The 17,630-nt window shown below is 42.8% G+C and overlaps 1 protein-coding gene and 1 long non-coding RNA gene across 5 annotated transcripts in view; one reads left to right on the forward strand and one right to left on the reverse strand.

Moving 5' to 3' along the window:
- The window catches only part of LOC133467957 (uncharacterized), an 86,923-nt gene extending 73,632 nt beyond the window's left edge, over positions 1 to 13,291 (reverse strand). The window contains exon 1 of the long non-coding RNA XR_009785338.1: positions 12,877 to 13,291. This is a non-coding gene — a long non-coding RNA (uncharacterized LOC133467957). The remainder of the gene's footprint in view (positions 1 to 12,876) is intronic.
- Positions 1 to 17,630, forward strand: part of sash1a (SAM and SH3 domain containing 1a) — a 143,727-nt gene that overhangs the window by 66,088 nt on the left and 60,009 nt on the right. The window contains exon 1 of one of the 4 annotated variants that reach the window (XM_061753193.1): positions 16,671 to 16,820. The exons of the other annotated variants lie outside the window; for them this stretch is intronic. The gene's annotated coding sequence lies outside the window, so the exon portion shown is untranslated. Of the gene's footprint in view, positions 1 to 16,670; positions 16,821 to 17,630 lie in introns of those variants that run through there. 4 annotated transcript variants of the gene reach the window in all.

Genomic DNA, 17,630 nt, shown 5'->3' on the forward strand with positions numbered 1-17,630 from the left:
ATTATTACAATGACCGAGAGCCTTGTGGTGAGTGTATGACTGAGGGCGTCACATTTGTGTCGGAGGCTCGTAAAAGTGTGACCGCACTCTGACATGGGCTCAATACAGTTGACCTCAATGCGCCTATATTGACCAATTTCATATGGCCGAGGGGTGTCCCGACGTTGTCCGGGTGACCAAAGGGGTGCAAGACTTAAAATGTTTTGGGAAACGCAGTACTATGACGTAAAATCTACATAGCGATATACTAAATGGGGTTTGTTAAAATAAGTTGTTGATGTTGATGGGTCAATCTGTTTAATGTCACTAGCAGTTAAATTGTGTATTTTAAAACAACATAACTTTGCTTAATGCTAACACATAATGGAAAATGCCATTTGTGAGCTAATGTTTAAACAGAAATGGTGCAGCAACATATTTAGACAGACAGTATAACAATTCTCACAGGCATACTGTTTATTCTTTATCCTTTGTGAACAAAAACTAATATTACAGCAGCTTACTGAGTCACTCACAGTAGTTGTGAAACTCTTCTTTGTTTGTCCGCATGACTGTATTATACTGCCACACACTGGCCAAGTCGCGCACACCAAAAGGAGCGGCAATGAATTCATCATGATGCACAAACTTTAAATCTTTACATTCTATTTAATTATTACATTGAATTAATTTTAAGCACCACTGTATTTATCATCCAAACAGAATTTTTTATTTTATTTTATTTTTTATTTTTTTTAGGTGTGAACCAACTTTGTCAGTTTGTTGAAGGTGGTGCGCCAAGTGTGCAAAATAATACCCGCACCTCACATACATATTTTGTATTCTATTATGCAAAATAAATTTTCACACAATAAATCAAATTAGCAATGGGTTTGTTTTTATTTTTGTTGTTGTTGGCAATAGATTTGTGGAGTAGTTGTGTGCCAACTTTGTCCGGGTGTTGAAGGGGGTGCGTGGCTTGAATGGCAGCGAGGTTACATCGGTTGGCTATTGTGTATTACTGCGCTTTGCTGCCTTACCTGTCTGGTGGTGGCTATTTAAGTGTTTTGTAATGAGCTCCCGCCGAACTAAGTTCCAAAGCGCACCCCCTCGGTCCGCAATATCGACGTGCTCGACTTGCAAGTCATCGACGCGTTCCTCTTAAATCAATTAGCAATCTGCGGCGTCATTAGCCGCTCACACTTTTAGCGCAGACGCCAGCTCTAATTCACGGGCTGGTGTTAATTGGTAATGCTACGCTAATGATTGGGTAACTGTCTTCATGGCAGAGTAAGATCACGGCACTAAAAAAATGTTTTCCCTTCTTTCTTTCTATGTGTTTGTCTCCACGACGCTTTGTGGCCTTCGACGAATCGTCTCCTCCAGGTAAGAAAAACGCTCAAAAATTTTCTTCTTTTCCAACGTGCTCGCTATTTCTTTAGTTATCTTTGTCTTGCACAAATATGCTCTTGGTTTAACTGAAAAAAACACATTTTGGGCTGTGTCGAAATGAAATCCATTGAGGGACAGATGACAACCGTCAGTGATAAAAGAAGAAGAAAATAAACACCTCAGTCGTCTTCATGGAGGTCCATTGAGCAGTATTTACCAATGACGAGCGAGTGTGTGAGATAACGGCCGAGAACGCTGTAATTGAGATATCGATCAAGGAGGTTATTTCGGGGGTAATTGCCCAGGTGATTTTGGTGGGTGAGCGAGACGGTTAGCACGAGAGAAAATTACATGTCGGGGGGACAAAAAAAATAAGTCTTTGACGCTTTTCTCAGTTCCTTAGTATGGCACTTAATATTAGTTTTTCTTCACAGAGGATAAAGAATATTTGCCTCTGAGTATTGTTATATTATCGGTGTGCATGTGTTGCTGCACAGTTTGTGTTCAGATATCCGTTGCTTAAAAAGGTAGCAACACCTCCCATGCAGTAGATGCTAATTGTTAGCCTGTATGCCTATGGTGTTTACCATTGTATGTTAGCATTAAGCTAATGGAGGCTATGTATACGTTTTAAATACAAAACGTGTAATTTAGAGTTGCAACAATTAATTGATGATCAAATCAAGGCACAACTATTTTGATAATTGATTAATCATTTAGAGACATTTTTAAACGTAAGATTGTCCAAATCTTTGGAATTTCAGCGTCTTAACAGCAAATATTCTCAGATTTCTGTTGTTTTACATGAAAGCAGACAGAGTTTTGTAAATAAAATAAGACATTTGCAAGCATCTGTTTTTATTTTGGAAAACAAACAAGCCAGTAACTGTAACATCACAATAATGTTTTTGAATTAATGGAAATGTAAAGTTTTCTTATCAGATTCGATTAATCCAAAAAATAATCGACAGATTAATTGATTAATAATAATCGTTAGTTGCAGCTCTAGTGTAATTTTGTTTTGTTTTATGTTTACTTTGTTGTTGTTGTTTATACTTTACCACTTGTTGATGTTATTTTCACCAAGTTCTTGGTTTTAGGTTTTATTTAATCCTAATAAGGACACTAAAACTGTCAGTTGCCAAGTCACATACATTTATTTGTTTGTTTATTTGTTTATGCATGTGGAATGTTTCCGTTGATGCAACTCCGAGGCCACTTTTTTAAATCCGCGTTTAACGTCTGTGTGAGCCGCCGTCATCTTTGTTTTAAGGGCAACGCGGCGCTCATGAATATTCCATTTCCTCCCGAGATGACTTCCTCTAATAACCCGAGCCCTCATCCCCAAGGACAAACTTCCGCGGTCGCTTCAAGCGTTCGCTTTTCCCACTCTCGCACTTCTTCATCTCTCAAAACGAGCCCGCGAGAGTCTGCGTACACGTCCAGGTGGATTATTTATGAATTAGCATAAGAGTGTTCACTTTTAATTTGCCATTTTCTGCCCAGCTGCTTCCACATAACTTTGCTACGTGCTTGGTTACTTTGGAGAAACGTTTTTTAATTGGAGTGACGGTAATAACGTTGACGGCCTTGTTTAATGCATGCAAAATACAAAATAGGGCGGCGGTGTGAAAAACACATTTCCCTTCGGGCATTAAAATTAGTGTAGTAAAAAAAGAGTAAAAGATACTGAGGATTTTTTGTTGTTGCAATGGTATACTTGCAGCCATTGAATTCCATTGTGCGGCTCTTTCTGGTGTGGATGCCTTGACCACCTGGGGGAAATATAAGACAGACAGATGGATATACTGCTCATTGAGATATTGCAAAAACTCTCACCTCATCAGTACGTCACTAATATTAATCGTTCTTCGCAGAGGATCAAGACTTTGAGTATTGTTGTATTGTCTTTCTACACGTGTTACTACACCATTTGTGTTCCTTCAGTTGCTTGAATGGGTTATAGCACCGCAACATAGATGCTATTTAGCGTTAGCATTAAGGTAGCGGCCTGAAAGGCTCAGCTAGGTGGTTGTTTGAAATACACAAGGTGTAATTCTCTATGTTTTATCTTTAGTTTGACAGTAAACTTCAGCTGGGAGTGGCATTAAACAGCTCGGAGGCTCTTTTCGGAAGAGCACCACTGCACTAACTGTCAAGTTTGGCCATGGTTTATGGGTCAACCATTTCATCCCTCTGCAGGTTAATGACTATTTGAATTCCCAGTGGGGAATTTCCCCCCAAAAATGTGCCATTCATTATACATTTTGATCGACTCAAGTGGCATGCTCAATAGCCCACGATTGGCTCCCCGCACACATTTATTCACCCAATCATCATTGGAGGCTGGCCATTAGCGACGGCTTCAGCCAACCATGACGCAGACATGATGGGCACATTAGAGCGGCAGTCGTGGGCGGCGAGGTGGCAAAAGAGGAGAAGGACTATTTGAGCATGCTGTCAACAGGCTGCAGATGTGGCAGACAAATGAGCAGAACGTGTTTCTCATCAAGCTGCTGTCTTGTCTAATACATAGCCGCTGTGTCCGATTGCATAATGTCCTCTCGCCAATGAAAGAAAGTGATGTGAAGCACCTTTAAAATGAAAGTACTGGCGTTCGTTGTGGATCAAATACGCCTTCGACTTCTGTATTCCGCCTATTGATTGGTGCTTGATCAATCAATCTTTAAATTTATTTGTCAAATTCAAGCTATCTCGAACTGTGATTTATTTTTTATTTTTTTTATTTTTGTAAAATCTGGATTGAACAAAAATGGTGTCAGAAGCGGGATGGTTGACGTGGTAGTCTGACGGAGCATGTTGAGTACTCGGCTTGGCTACCATGACAAACGATTCGAGCCAAGGTCATCGGATCTGAGGTTATCTTTCCGTTTGGGGGAGAATGAGATATTATTTCAGGTGTAATGGATAATATTTTGAAATGAGTTGGCATCTAAGGTTCCAATAACACGTTTTCTTTGTTTTTAGCCTACATTGACCTTATTGCTGTTCTGAGTTTGTATGACTTGGATTGTTCAGGCATGTGATTGAATGCCACGGAAGACATTATTAATGGGGAGTTTCAGGAATGGCTGGCTGCTTATACAGGAAATAAAAAATGTCTTCCACTAGTCTGGCTGATACGGTCGTAAAAGACATTTGGCGCGTTTGACAAGCGACTATAAAACTTTTTTTCTGGGAACCGGATTAAAGTCAGGAATTTTGACAGGAGAAACCATTTTAGAAGCACGGAATAATCAAATATCATCTACATATGATTAGATAGCCATACTATGCACATAATATCTGGTGGCGAGGCGGGGAGAAATTGCGTCGGAGTGAAAACATTATTAAATGCAGTTCAGTGTGGTTTTCCAACAAATGGAGAGGCTGCAGAGAAAGAATTCCAAGAAATCACATCATTATAGCTCTCCAGTCCTCCCAGTGATGTAGCAGATCAATAGACTGTCCCTAGCGTGGCTATGCATGGCGAACCACTGCCTCTCATTACAGCCTCCACTATCCACTGCAGCACAAAAGCACTCCGTGTTTGCAGTCTTCACAAAAGACAATGCCTTTATATATTTCAGCACATGTGCATAGGGATGTGCTGAAATATACAAAGGGATTGTCTTTTGTGAGGGCTGCAAATATCTGAATTGTGTGGTAGCATTTTAGTAGCAGTTGGTGCAAAAACAAATGCCTTCTAATCAAGAGCAACCGATACAATATGCCTTAACCCTCTAACTCTGAAGGAATATGCTTGTGCTCCCTGGTTGATGACTGAGTTCCACTTCTACGGCGGCAATGCAATCCGAATTTGTATGTCCGAATAGTTTCAACTTATCTAGTTTCCCTACTAAAACGCCAAGTCATTTTTCACATTTAGGTAGAGAGGACCTAGTTTTGACACTTGGGGAATGCCACGAGTTTTCTACTGTAACTGCAAGTAATTATGACATTCATTTAGTATACTGTAAAAAAAATCAAATCAAATCGGTGGACTCTGTAGTGAGCCTTGTGGAATGCCACTATTTTCTGTGTAACTCTACAGGACCTCATTTCAGACAGCAGCGTTTGGCTTTTTCCTCTTCACATTTTTCTTCATAGATAGACCATTCTCAAGTGTTGCTTCTGTTAAATCAGTTTCGCGTCGTTTTACTTTGGTAGGTTTCTGCTTCCTGCTTTTTTTCCCCCGAGCATTTTTTTTCATGAATAAAGGACTTTTGGTCGGAATCTGATTTTCTGTGACTGCATTTGTTCCCATCTCTGTGTGATTGCTGACAAGACAAAGCAGTTAGAGAAGATATAGACTGTTAGGTTACATTCTCGTACTAGCTAGTAATAAAATGATGTTATCTTACAAAATTTCACTTTATTAAATACTATTTGGCAAAAAAATAAAAAAATAAAGAATAGGGAAAGGCATAATCGTTGACTAATGCCAACTTGCCATTAATGGTGGTCCTGTGGGTGTAAAGAGGAAAAAAAACTCATGGTGTGGAAACTATCACCATTTCACCTCCACCTATTGAGAACAAGTGGAGCATCCTTAAAGGGAAGGATGAAACAGTTTTACGCTAAACCATAATAAAATGATGGTATTACCAATAATAAAAAATGTCAAAAGGTTAGTACTATCATTTAAGATTTTCATTATCGCCATCACCGTATTTAGAGCAATGTGCTTTGCTGTGCGCGTGGCTCTTTTAAATCTTTTGCTGCGTCATATGTTTTAACATTATTTTTCCGGTTGATTTTGTATGGGATTGTTAACCTTTTCTTTTGTATTATACTACACTGGATTTAAACACATATTTGCTCCCACGCTCGTTCCCACTATGGATGAAATTAGGTCATGATATTTACCGTGTTAACGAGTTTCTATTTTTGAATAATTAACATTTGTGGGATTTGTGTAGGGAATTGGGCCTGGGTGTAATCCCTCATGCCTCTCGTGAACACACAAAAGATGGATTTATCAACTACAGTCAACTCTTACTCTACACAGGAGTTAGGATCCAACGTGACACCCTCTCTCAAAACGCTTATAATTGCTTTTATTAATAGTTTAAACCCTAAACTCTATACCCCAAACTATAATCCCAAAACACATCAAGCGCATTTTACAACATCCATCCATCCATCCATTTTCTTAGCCGCTTCTCCTCACTAGGGTCGCGGGCGTGCTGGAGCCTATCCCAGCTGTCATCGGGCAGGAGGCGGGGTACACCCTGAATTGGTTGCCAGCCAATCGCAGGGCACATAGGAACAAACAACCATTCGCCCTCACAGTCATGCCTGCGGGCAATTTAGAGTCTCCAATTCATGCATGTTTTTGGGATGTGGGAGGAAACCGGAGTGCCCGGAGAAAACCCACGCAGGCACGGGGAGAACATGCAAACTCCACACAGGCGGGGCCGGGGATTGAACCCGGGTCCTCAGAACTGTGAGGCTGACGCTCTAACCAGTCGGCCACCGTGCCGCGCATTTTACAACATTACACTTAAAACTACTTCTAACAACGGATTTGATTTCGAAAAATTGTTCAAGGATGTTGTCGTGTTTGTCGCAGCTATGCAAATACCAGATAATACTTCATTTTATTACGTTTTTGACTCTGTGATGAGTCGGCGAGTACTGTACTCTCACTTTGTAACTATAGTGTTACCTCGATTTAACAGACTTTTTTCATGACATGCTCAAAGCTTCTGTTCAGCTCGGGGAAGCGGGTCAGCGAGTCCTCTCCCCGTGCGAGCCGCTGTGATTTGCATTCGCCCAGACGGTCATTACGATGCACTGATGCGGTGAGCGCCGCTTGTTCTCTCACACTTAATCAAATGAGCCCCTAGTCGGCGCAGCCGCTTGCTTGTCTTTATCTGCACCGCGTGGCTCTTGATGCGTCCAAAATTGAGTTGGTGATGCTCCTCAGGAAGTACAAGTGGCTTGACGGTCCGCTCCCCCCACCCACCCACTCCTCCAGCGGACGGAAAACAAGCTTCGGAAAACACAGCTGTGCCCCGCGGCGGCTTTACTGTCATTTCCTCACTTACTTAACAGCACTAAACCGGTAATGCACTCCCCTATTTGATAGCTAGCGAGTTGATGAAGAAAACGCCTTACGGTAGGGCCGGACAAAATGTCAATATTATAATGTTTTGTATCATTACCTCTCACGATACAGTATCGATACACCAGCATGAGTACAAGTTGGGGCACTCATAAGTCAAGGTAACACTGGATGTGCATGATAAAGATTTGGACTAGTATTTTTATATAATATCGTTGTTGTTGGGCGGAATCCTTGCATCTGCAAAATCCAAAATAGCTCTGTACAAACTGTAGTGTGTCTTGCAAGTAAATGCGCAGTCTATGTATGAATTGCATTTAACCAAGTACATGACATTTATTAACTTTTGCCTCCATCTAGGAAAAGACTGCGTAAATTTGGCCTCCGGTTGAACTAACAGCAAAGTCGTATTTTAGCGTAAGACAAATGCTAAAGCTCCCTCGGGTGCAGTAAGAGAATTTTTACTTTACTAGCGTCTGTTCCCCTTTGCCGTTTATAGGTGTACAAAAGTGAGACTCCATAACTTATGTGCTGAAATTGACTTAATTCCAAGGTTTTGGTGCAAAGCGAACGTGCTCCAAAGGGTGTTTGTGTGCGTCGGTGTTTTTACTGGTGATCCAAGGGTGATATAGAAACCGTATTTTGACTTGCTCCAACGCTCGGAAGCAAAGGAACTGATCTAAGCTGTTTCTCATAGACATTAAATATGCATCAGTCTTTCATGTGTCTGCGTCTCAGGGATATTTTCCGTCACGAAGCCCAACAATTTTTTTTAATCTTCATCTTTTAATTAAGAATTTTGAATGAGGTCTGTGCCAAAGAAGAGCTAATCTTTATTAAATGGAATTTCTAGGCCACTGGGTGGCTTCGGGGTCTGGTTAGGAATTTTTATCCCGACAACCAACGGGGTTTGCAATCGCACATTTCTCGTCAATTAACCTTGGAAATACTGCGGGAAGAGAGAGCGCCAGAATAATGCGAGGGTCACGGGGTCCGCTGCCTAATTAATATTTAGCCCCCTTCACCTGTTCTCTTTCATCCGCCACGATAAAACCGGGCAAAGGTCTGCTCATCCTGTTCGGAACACTGGTTCTGGGCTGCTTCGCCCGGCCTGGTGCCATCTTGTAGATGTGGCAATCCATCATTTTCAGACCTGTGTCATTGGGTGTTAAGAACGGGAAGGAGTGGGGGTTGTAGGAGGCAACACTCTGCTGGTTCTCCCTGACCACCGCCGTTTTTCCCTTTTCCAGTGGGTCTTCTCCTATCCTTCTCCGTGTAATTAAAGGCAGTCAAGGGGAACTGAGGGGAGCGACTCAGATAGGCGTCCATATTTCACACGGAAGCCTGCTGGCAGCCAGGACCAAGCAGACTAATAAAATATGTCCTTATACAAACATGTCCTCAACCCTTTATTGGGCGTTCACCTTTGGTAATTGAACTCTAGACAGTTATTGGAGTGCATTGCGAGATTACTTTTTCACTTGTATTTCTTCAATATTTACGACAGTGACCTCATGCTATTTTGCAGAGGATAAGGACCGAGCCCTCCCACAATTACCGATAATCGGTATGTAATTGACGTCCACTCCAAAGGTTCGTAATTACCTGATGCCACAAAATGGGATGAAAGCGCTTTTTTTATTGCATAAAGCAGCCTGCTTAAGTGAAGCTCCTCCTCTCAGTTCAACATAGTGAGGAAAACTGGTGCGCGTGAGGAGCCAAAGAACGAGCGAGTGACACATGTTGGGTCCATTCGTGGTTCCTGGCCTGATACTTTGTTCATGATGACATTTGTTTTTGTGATGTTGATGCTGTGTTTAGCCATTAAGTGTTTACGTGGTTTAGCTCTGCATCAACAGCCCACCTTCATTCTTTGGTAAACCTGTAAAAGTCTGCCTCTCCAGTGTGAGTTGAATATTCTTGGAGTGTGGGCAAAGAAAGACGACGCTTCCAAACCTGTCCGCAGACGCTAGCCGCCCACTCCGCACTCCCGTCACAAACCTCAAACATTCCCATCCCCATTGTCCACAGAGTAACCAAGTAGAAATACTGTCCCCTGTAAAATTGTTTCTACATTATACATGAAAATGTGCAAAGACTGAGAACTCTGTAGTACTCAATTGTGGCGATGCAGCATTAAACTGATTTTCACCGTTTCAGTTTTCCTGATTATTTAATGAATGAATTTATTTATTTGCTTGGCAAAAACGGCGACCATTGACGTACTTGAGCGTTTGGAATGAGTCACCCCTCCCCCACTATTTAAAAACTTGAGCACCTTTCTTCGCATCAGCAGTTATTTGGTATATTTGCCAGTTACTTAGTTATTATTACTAGGCCCATTTCTACCAATAGAGCGTGTAGTTAGCTACGCCTACACTCGAATAATGCCTATTTTCTTGATGGGCATTTACACAAGAGCTCGATGTCGTTATCTAAATTCGCAAGCGAGGAGGTGACGCCAATGGACAACCCCGCCGCCCGTCCGCCAGCCGAAAGGGGGCCCCAGAAGCCTGTTAGCTCGTAAGCTAGTTGATAGCTAGCACCTGACGGGGCTTTCCACACTGCGATAACCTGGCAGTGTATATTCCAGCCACCAGAGGCTTGAAGCGGATATACTGTATTTTTGCGGCTCAAATGACATAGTTAGTTGCTAGACGAAGTGGCATCAGTTTTTCAGAAGGGTCTGGTTTTATGCATTCAGCGTTTGAGAGTGGAGATGACATGGTTTTGAAGAATCATTTTATATACTTGGCGATCTTGTCAGATTGCAAAGACATTTTAACTTAACAAGGACTTTATGTGAAGGAGTTGAATCAGTACATTTGACTTTTACCAGAATCTATTTTTACACAAGTATCAGTACTTCTACTCAGTTACAGAGTGTAAGTATTTTCGCCACCTCTAAATGTCGACTCCTGAGGTGTTTTAACGCTGCAGCGTTTCCCCGGAGGTTGACCTCATGCCCGGTGCCCACGCCGGCTACTACAATTGGACAAGATTGGAGCCCGTCGCAGCAATTGGGGTCTCTAACCCGCAGACAGTCGAGCGTGTGTGTGTGAAATTTTCGACACGGGTGTGTGTATTGAAGGCTGAGGCCACAAAGCTCCCGACAGACCCTCAAGGGCACGGCTTGAGCTGCCGTAAACATGTGGTCGGGAGCCATCAGTAGGGAATTGATTGTTTTAAATGGCGACGGCGTTACGCTCATAAATGAACATTGATTACGCATCCTTGGGCTGATACGCTTCGATTTTGCCGCCATTGAAAAGTGCAAAACCGTCGACTGTTGCCCAAAAACAAACAGGCGTGAATGTTATTTATACCTTGAAGGCTGACCTGAGACGGCTTCAAAGACGCCATATAAATAGAAACTTTATCTATTACTTTAATATGTAACCGGAAAGCACACACAACCAAGGTCCCATTATCCCCACTTGTTTACTGCCCTTATGTGTCAACCCTTAAGGCCATAGAAACTGGCTATAGCTTATCATGCTAACACCTTATCTGTTATAGATGTTATAGATCTGATGTCGTGCTGGTCTTCTTTAGACAGCAAACTACAGTTAACTCTCGTTTATTGTTGGGGATGGATTCCAGACCCACTCATAAGAGGACTCACACTATATTGAAATCAAATTCAAAAACATTTAAAGTAAAACTACTAACCCTTTGAAAGAGAAATGGAGAGTGACTAGTCGGGATGGCGTTGAGCTACATTTACGTGAACGATTGTCGGGAAAGTTACCATTTAATCGACACATTTTTAATGGGATGGAAGAATCTGCTAATGTTCTGAATGTTCCTGTTTCACTGACAATATCGAGTACTGGCTGAATGGAGCTGATCTTTTTCTTTTTAAGACAGCAAACTAGTTAACCCTGAAAATGTCGGTTCCGTCACACTTGTTGTAGTTTCAAAACATTTTTACCCATCCGAAATGTTGGAAATTGAATGTATTTGTTCTAGGCAAAGACAAGCGAAACACTATATATTAAAACCATATACATTTGAAGTAAAACTACTTAAGAAATTCTAAGAACAATCCCCCAAGTTACCTGTGCTTTAATTTGTAGAATTATGAGTGACTCGAGAGTGAATTATTGTTTGATTGATTCTTAATGGGATGGAAGAATCTCTGTATGTTCTGATTTCTTGTTCCAATGGCCATCTCAAGGACTCAGTGGATCGACTTGATGTATTTTCTTCCTTTAGACAGCAGACTAGTTGAGAATGAATCAACAGCGGAATAAATTGAAAATCACTCAACGATCAATTAATTGATTTCTATTCCTATTTGATTTGTGTTCTGTCAGAGGCCCACCTTCAAGAGCCACGTTGTTATTACTAGAGTATAAATTAATTGATAAAATCAACCTTTTTAATGAATTTTCCAGTCACAGCTTTTGATTGCGAACCATCCCATTGACTTTTTAATAAAGGAGCGGCCCTTAGCCCGACAGAGCGCGACCGACTGCGCCTTGGCTTCGGGCCTGGAGACATCGAGAGCTTGATCTGTTCTTATGCACTTTTAATTACACGTGGCTGGGCAGCCCCTGGAGCTCCCAGAGAGAGCGAGAGAGACGAGGGAAAAAAAGCTCACATCAGTACCAGCCGCCCCTCTGCTGGATGGCAGCTCGGAAACAGCCTCAGGGGAGGCAAGTGCGAGAGTGGTCGGGTGACGGTAACATCAGAAGGGGGCAATCTGGGGTTAATTCAGAAGGCGAATTTACAAGAGCCACGGGCGGCTACCAGTCATTGGTTGCATTTGTTTCGCTCATAGGTGGTGATTTTTTTTTTATGTAACTTTCACACAAAATAATAACAGGGAGTAAGGCGAACCCCCGTTTATCGTTGGGGTTACGTTCCAGACCCACCCGGAATATGGATTGGATAATGGAGATTAGCATAGATGTTACGGCTATTATAAACCTTCAAACAACTGCTACTTTAACACATGGAGCAGCAAAACATACAAACAGAGCATATAACAATATTAACAGTACTCATATTCTTTCAGCTCTGTGGGAAGAACGACTATTACAGAAGATTAGTCGGGGATTTTTCTTGCTGCTCGGCATGTTGCGGCACAAGGTGGTACCGCACTCTAAATTTAGACTTGCCAGTAATACCGCAAACACCCATAAAAACGATCGCTAAAGCATACAGACGCCATCCCAACTCTGGTACACCTGTTACTACCTCTGGACCTGGGAAATTGGTTGGTCACCACCCAAGGACATGAGATTCGCTTTACTCTACTGTGCGACTCAACGACCATCCGTGTGCGCAAATTGACAAATTCCAACACTCCGCACACCGGCTTACCCCCAAGGGAATAGACTCCATCCCTCCCCTTTCCTGAGAGAAGCTCACATATACAACCCCCCCCCCCCCCCCCCCCCGAGCCCTTTAATCCGCACGCCTCTCACCTCCGAGAGCTGTACTTCACTCTGAAAATGAATGGTGTCACCTCCAGGCGATGTCAAGGTGGAGGGGGGGGGGGGGGGGGGGAAAGCGTGTCTGCGCCCCCATGCCCCGAGATTTTCCTCGCTCCGGTTAACGTTGGAGTGCGGAGAGCCGCCAGATGAGCCCAGAGGAGACGGTCGGCGGGAGGCATCCGGGAGGACACAGGCTGTAATCACAGGCAATCATCAGCCTTTAGTGGATTTCTGGCCTGACCCGGCTGGCCTCCGAGCTGTCATTTGAGCCGTGAGCTGGAGAGAGAGAGACAAAGGGATGATGACAATGATTATGTATAACAAGAGCAAACCCAACAGCAGCACAGTGTCCTTACTGTGTCACAGCCACCAGAACACTGGGCTTTTACAACTCAGCCTGGACGGATTGGAACATGATTGCTATCGCTTTTGAGATAGCGGACCTTGTCTGCTGACAACTGGACACCGACTCACTGGTTTTGAAAAAGCCTACAATTCCGCTGTGTCCGGCTGGTACAAACCCTGAATCAGTTCTTCTGGATTGAAGCATTCATTGCCAGTGGGAGCTCAACACATGTTATCACTTATTTTTAGATGCAAACTGAGACATAGTTCTTGATCTACTACTAAGGCCGAACGCAGTCGATTCAAGGATGCTGGTGACCTCTGATTTGTGCTGATTTCGAATCAATTTTTCCCCATTGGAATGAACAGATGAGGTAATCTTTGCCTTTTACACAGTACCCAATAAAACTGATAATTATGGGAATTGCCTTACACAAGGACACCTTTCTTACAGCTCTCATACTTTGTCTGAAGGCTGAATATTACTGGGATGACTTTGTTCCAGTATTCTATCTCAGTGCAATTTATAACAGTGGAAAAAAGATGCTGCAATTAGATAATTGGACGTTATCGTCAGCATCTGGTGTGACGAATTAAATACCTGCTTAACTGAACACCTTGGCATTGCGGAATTGCCTTACACATTGGTGTCATCCTGACTTTGTCCGAACGGGGGCAAATTACCGTCTTGACTTCGTACCCCCATTCGGCGGCAGTGCCGTTTATACAGAACAGTGACACAGGGGAAAAGGTGAGAAAATACAAACTTTTACAGGAACTACTGCCTTTGAAACTTGACTCCTTTGGAAAGTGTCAGTTAAAGTCTGGATCAATATCGATCTACACTGGTTTACTTAGCTGGATGCTGTCAGCCTCCACTGTGTACAAACTGATAAAAATGTTCTAAGGAAGTGGTGGGTGGATTGAAGCAAGATGATGATTCATTCATGCACCAAGCCCTCTGTCCCCTCCAGGCCACATCTAACGGAGTTGTGTGTCACTCGGCCCCACTGTCTTTCTTCATCAATGCACAAGCGGCACCCGCTCGTAGCCTGCAGTGCACAAATACCAATATGAGCCACACAATGTTTTTTTTCCAGCTCATTTGAATGCTTTCTAGTAAGTTATGTAAATATAAGATATATATGTGCTACAGCCCTTAACATTCTGGTTATATAGTGAGCCTTCAGTCTCATGTGCTGTCGCTCTCTCTCTCTCTCTCCCTCTCGTCTTTGTTCAACTGTGATCTTTCGTCATGTTCGCTTGCCTGTTTTGGCACCCACACAATGGATTTGTGTGTGTGTGTGTGTGTGAGTGTGCGCGTGTGACACAGAGGAGTAGGTCAGGGCAAACTAGCTCTCTACCGCCATCTAGTGGCTGGGTAGGACATAAACAAAATTGAACCACACCACTATATTAGGATGCACTCAAATGAGCTGTGATTGAGGGTAGCCAAAATATTAGGAACACTGATCACCACTGCATATTGTGTGTGTGTGTGTGTGTGTGTGTGCGTGCGTGCCAGTTTAGTGTTTGCCTCTGGAGAATTGAGGCTTGACACTGTGAGTAATTAAATCGCCTTTTTAACGCACCGCTAATGGAATCTCGGGCGCCTTTATGTGATGTCCGTGGGGGCAAAATATTTATTAACACAAAGGGCTGCGGCACCAAAATAAACCATTTTGAGGTTGAAAGATTGCGTGATATATGGAATACTCAATTCAATTTACTGTGTGTTATTTCACAATTAAACATCAGGCATAATGAAGTGAGAGAGATTAGTGTGTTTTAAGCGATCGGTCTGCATTTGCAATTGTGTCCTTAAATTGAAATATGTTATCGACTTATACCATGTGAATGAAAGCTCTTGAATTTAATCCAAGTGGCCTATGAAGTCATGAATTTGTCTTCCTGACCCAGCAGATAGCCTGAACGCATTAATAAACATTTGACAGGTTGTGCAGGCGTCCACTCTAGTTTAAATGTCTGGTGGCGAACCAAAACGTGCGGCGTTCCGAAGAAGTGACCTGATACTTGAGGTTGAAGAGTCTTCGGGCTTTGCTTTGCTGTGTACCTCAAACAGGAAGCCATGTTGCTCAAACACTTGACCAACGAATGTCGACCTCCCTTTTTTTTCTTTCTTTTTTCGCCCCGTGCATCTGTGTGTGAGTTTGTGTATACACGGAATTCAGCTCTGTTAGAATGTTGTGACGCCACGTTTAAACAGGATGCAGGATGCAGGATGCTGCGCTATTAGTTTATGTAATACACTCAAATGAATGTGAGCTTCTGCACAGAAGAAAGTTTTCGGCACAAAATGTATATGTGTGAAAAGCAGGACACAGTTCTCCTCTTGCCTTTGTGATTTAATGTTTGGACAGTATGTATGTTACATCTCGTGTTGTTCCATCCCTTCCTCCTCTCCCATGAACTCAGGGATTCCTCTGGATGCGGAATGTTCCAGAATAACGTCGTTTCTCCCGTTCCTCGCTCTCCAAAATGAGGCAAACCCAAACCTCATCGATGAGTGACTCATGCAGATAATTGTTACTTTGGGAGAGACGTATCCGGTTTCTCCTCTTTTTTTGCTGGTCTTCCTTTTGCCTCATACAATGTGGTGTTTGGGACACTTTGGTATTTTGGGTTTTGGGGCAAAAAAAAAAAGAGGATTAGTGAAAGATGAATTTTGAAAAAGCTTGTTTCAAATTTGTCTGCAGTCCATTCATGCTTTATAGTGTGGACACCCACATACTCGCGGCTGAGAATTACTGCTGGCTGTCAATTCACACTTTAACCCCCACACCCGGTACTTCGGCCTTTCTCGCCGTAATGTGCGTGCACTCACAGCCGACAAGGAGGCGCTCTAAAGTGGCCACTCCAGTGGGCTGTCCAAATGGAAGATGCATTTTCGGGGTGTAGGCATAGCTAGCTTGCTACCTGCACATCGCAATTGTGCAGGATAACCGCTGATGCTGCAGCTCCACAATTGTATACTACACAGTTCTGTCTTTGCACGTTTTCAGCAATTACCTTCAAACATGTGGAGTATAATCTATTAAGAAAACAAAGCTCTGAATTAATGTAATGAAAGTCCTGAATCTATAATGTAATAAATGAATATGTTATTGGCTGATTATTCTGTTGTTGGCCTGATTTAAAAAAATCTTTGCAAATGTAATAATTGAGCCCATAATGTAATATGAAATTGCATCATGGGGCCACTTATCTTTATATATTACATTTTGGTCCGTGATAAATGGGGGTTGACTGTAGTTCCATTTAAGAACAGACAAGGAATGTAAGACATTTTTTGGAAAGCAGGGAATTGAGAAGAATCCATCCCACTTTCAAATCCACAATACTGCAAACCACCCCCCAGCCCCCAGTCTTCCACTCCCCGTCCCATGTGAGCGTCAGCCCGACGATGACTGGCCCCTTCTGTCCCCGCTCTGCTGACGCGTTGCTGCGCTCCGGCTGGCGTGCATTGTTTTCCGTGCTACTTGTTGCTCCCAAAGCTCTCACGCACACACACGGTTTGTCGGCGTTGAACTCCCGCGCGGGACATCGGGCCGGGAGAGAGCTGCGTTGCGGTAAGTGTTCAGTTCTGAAAAGTCATTTGATGAAAATGCTAAGCTTGTGTTTAAACTCTTCTGCATTTAAGTAAGGAAATGTGGCTTTTTTTGCTGATTCAGCCCTTCTCCATGGCTCACTGCTGCATTTCGGTGGTACCTCGGAACGATTTTAAGCCCCCTAAAGTTTGGAGTTCCGCCTTAAATGAAACCAAACTGTCGTGTTGTTGTTTCTTTGAGTAGGATTGTGTCTGATTACTTTTGTCCAGCCCTGGTGTTGTGCACTTGAGTTCCCTTCCACAGCCTGAAATACACTATACATGAAAATATGAATTATATTTTGTGTATTTTAACCCTTTGTTGTTTAACTCTGATGCACTGGACAGTACTGTACTGTGGATTTATAATTTTTGGGACTTCATACGGGCACGTGGAGGTCACACGACCCAAATGTCCTGTGTAAAGTTGCCGAAGTTAGTCTGATCTCGTTTGATGTCGAGCATAATTCTGAATCGAGACATTGTGGAGAGCGCATACGGAAACAAATGAGTATCTTTTTTTTTTTGTGGAGCTTTGACATTTTAGGCTAAATTAAGAAACAGAGGTGGCATTTGTGTTTGTAAATAAAAACCGCAATGCCACAAATGATGACTTCAAATATTGCATGTCCAGTTAATAAGCGACTTCCCCTGAATAGCAGCACTGAATATGCAAGATGTTCAGTGAGTTACTGTCGCCACATACACACACACACACATGTACACATGCGCTTTGTCGTCCAGAGGGAGTGCATTATTTGCTTCACATCATTGTGTCGACTCCTCTTCCCGT

Source organism: Phyllopteryx taeniolatus, chromosome 18 (assembly GCF_024500385.1).
Source record: "Phyllopteryx taeniolatus isolate TA_2022b chromosome 18, UOR_Ptae_1.2, whole genome shotgun sequence".
Taxonomy (NCBI): domain Eukaryota; kingdom Metazoa; phylum Chordata; class Actinopteri; order Syngnathiformes; family Syngnathidae; genus Phyllopteryx; species Phyllopteryx taeniolatus.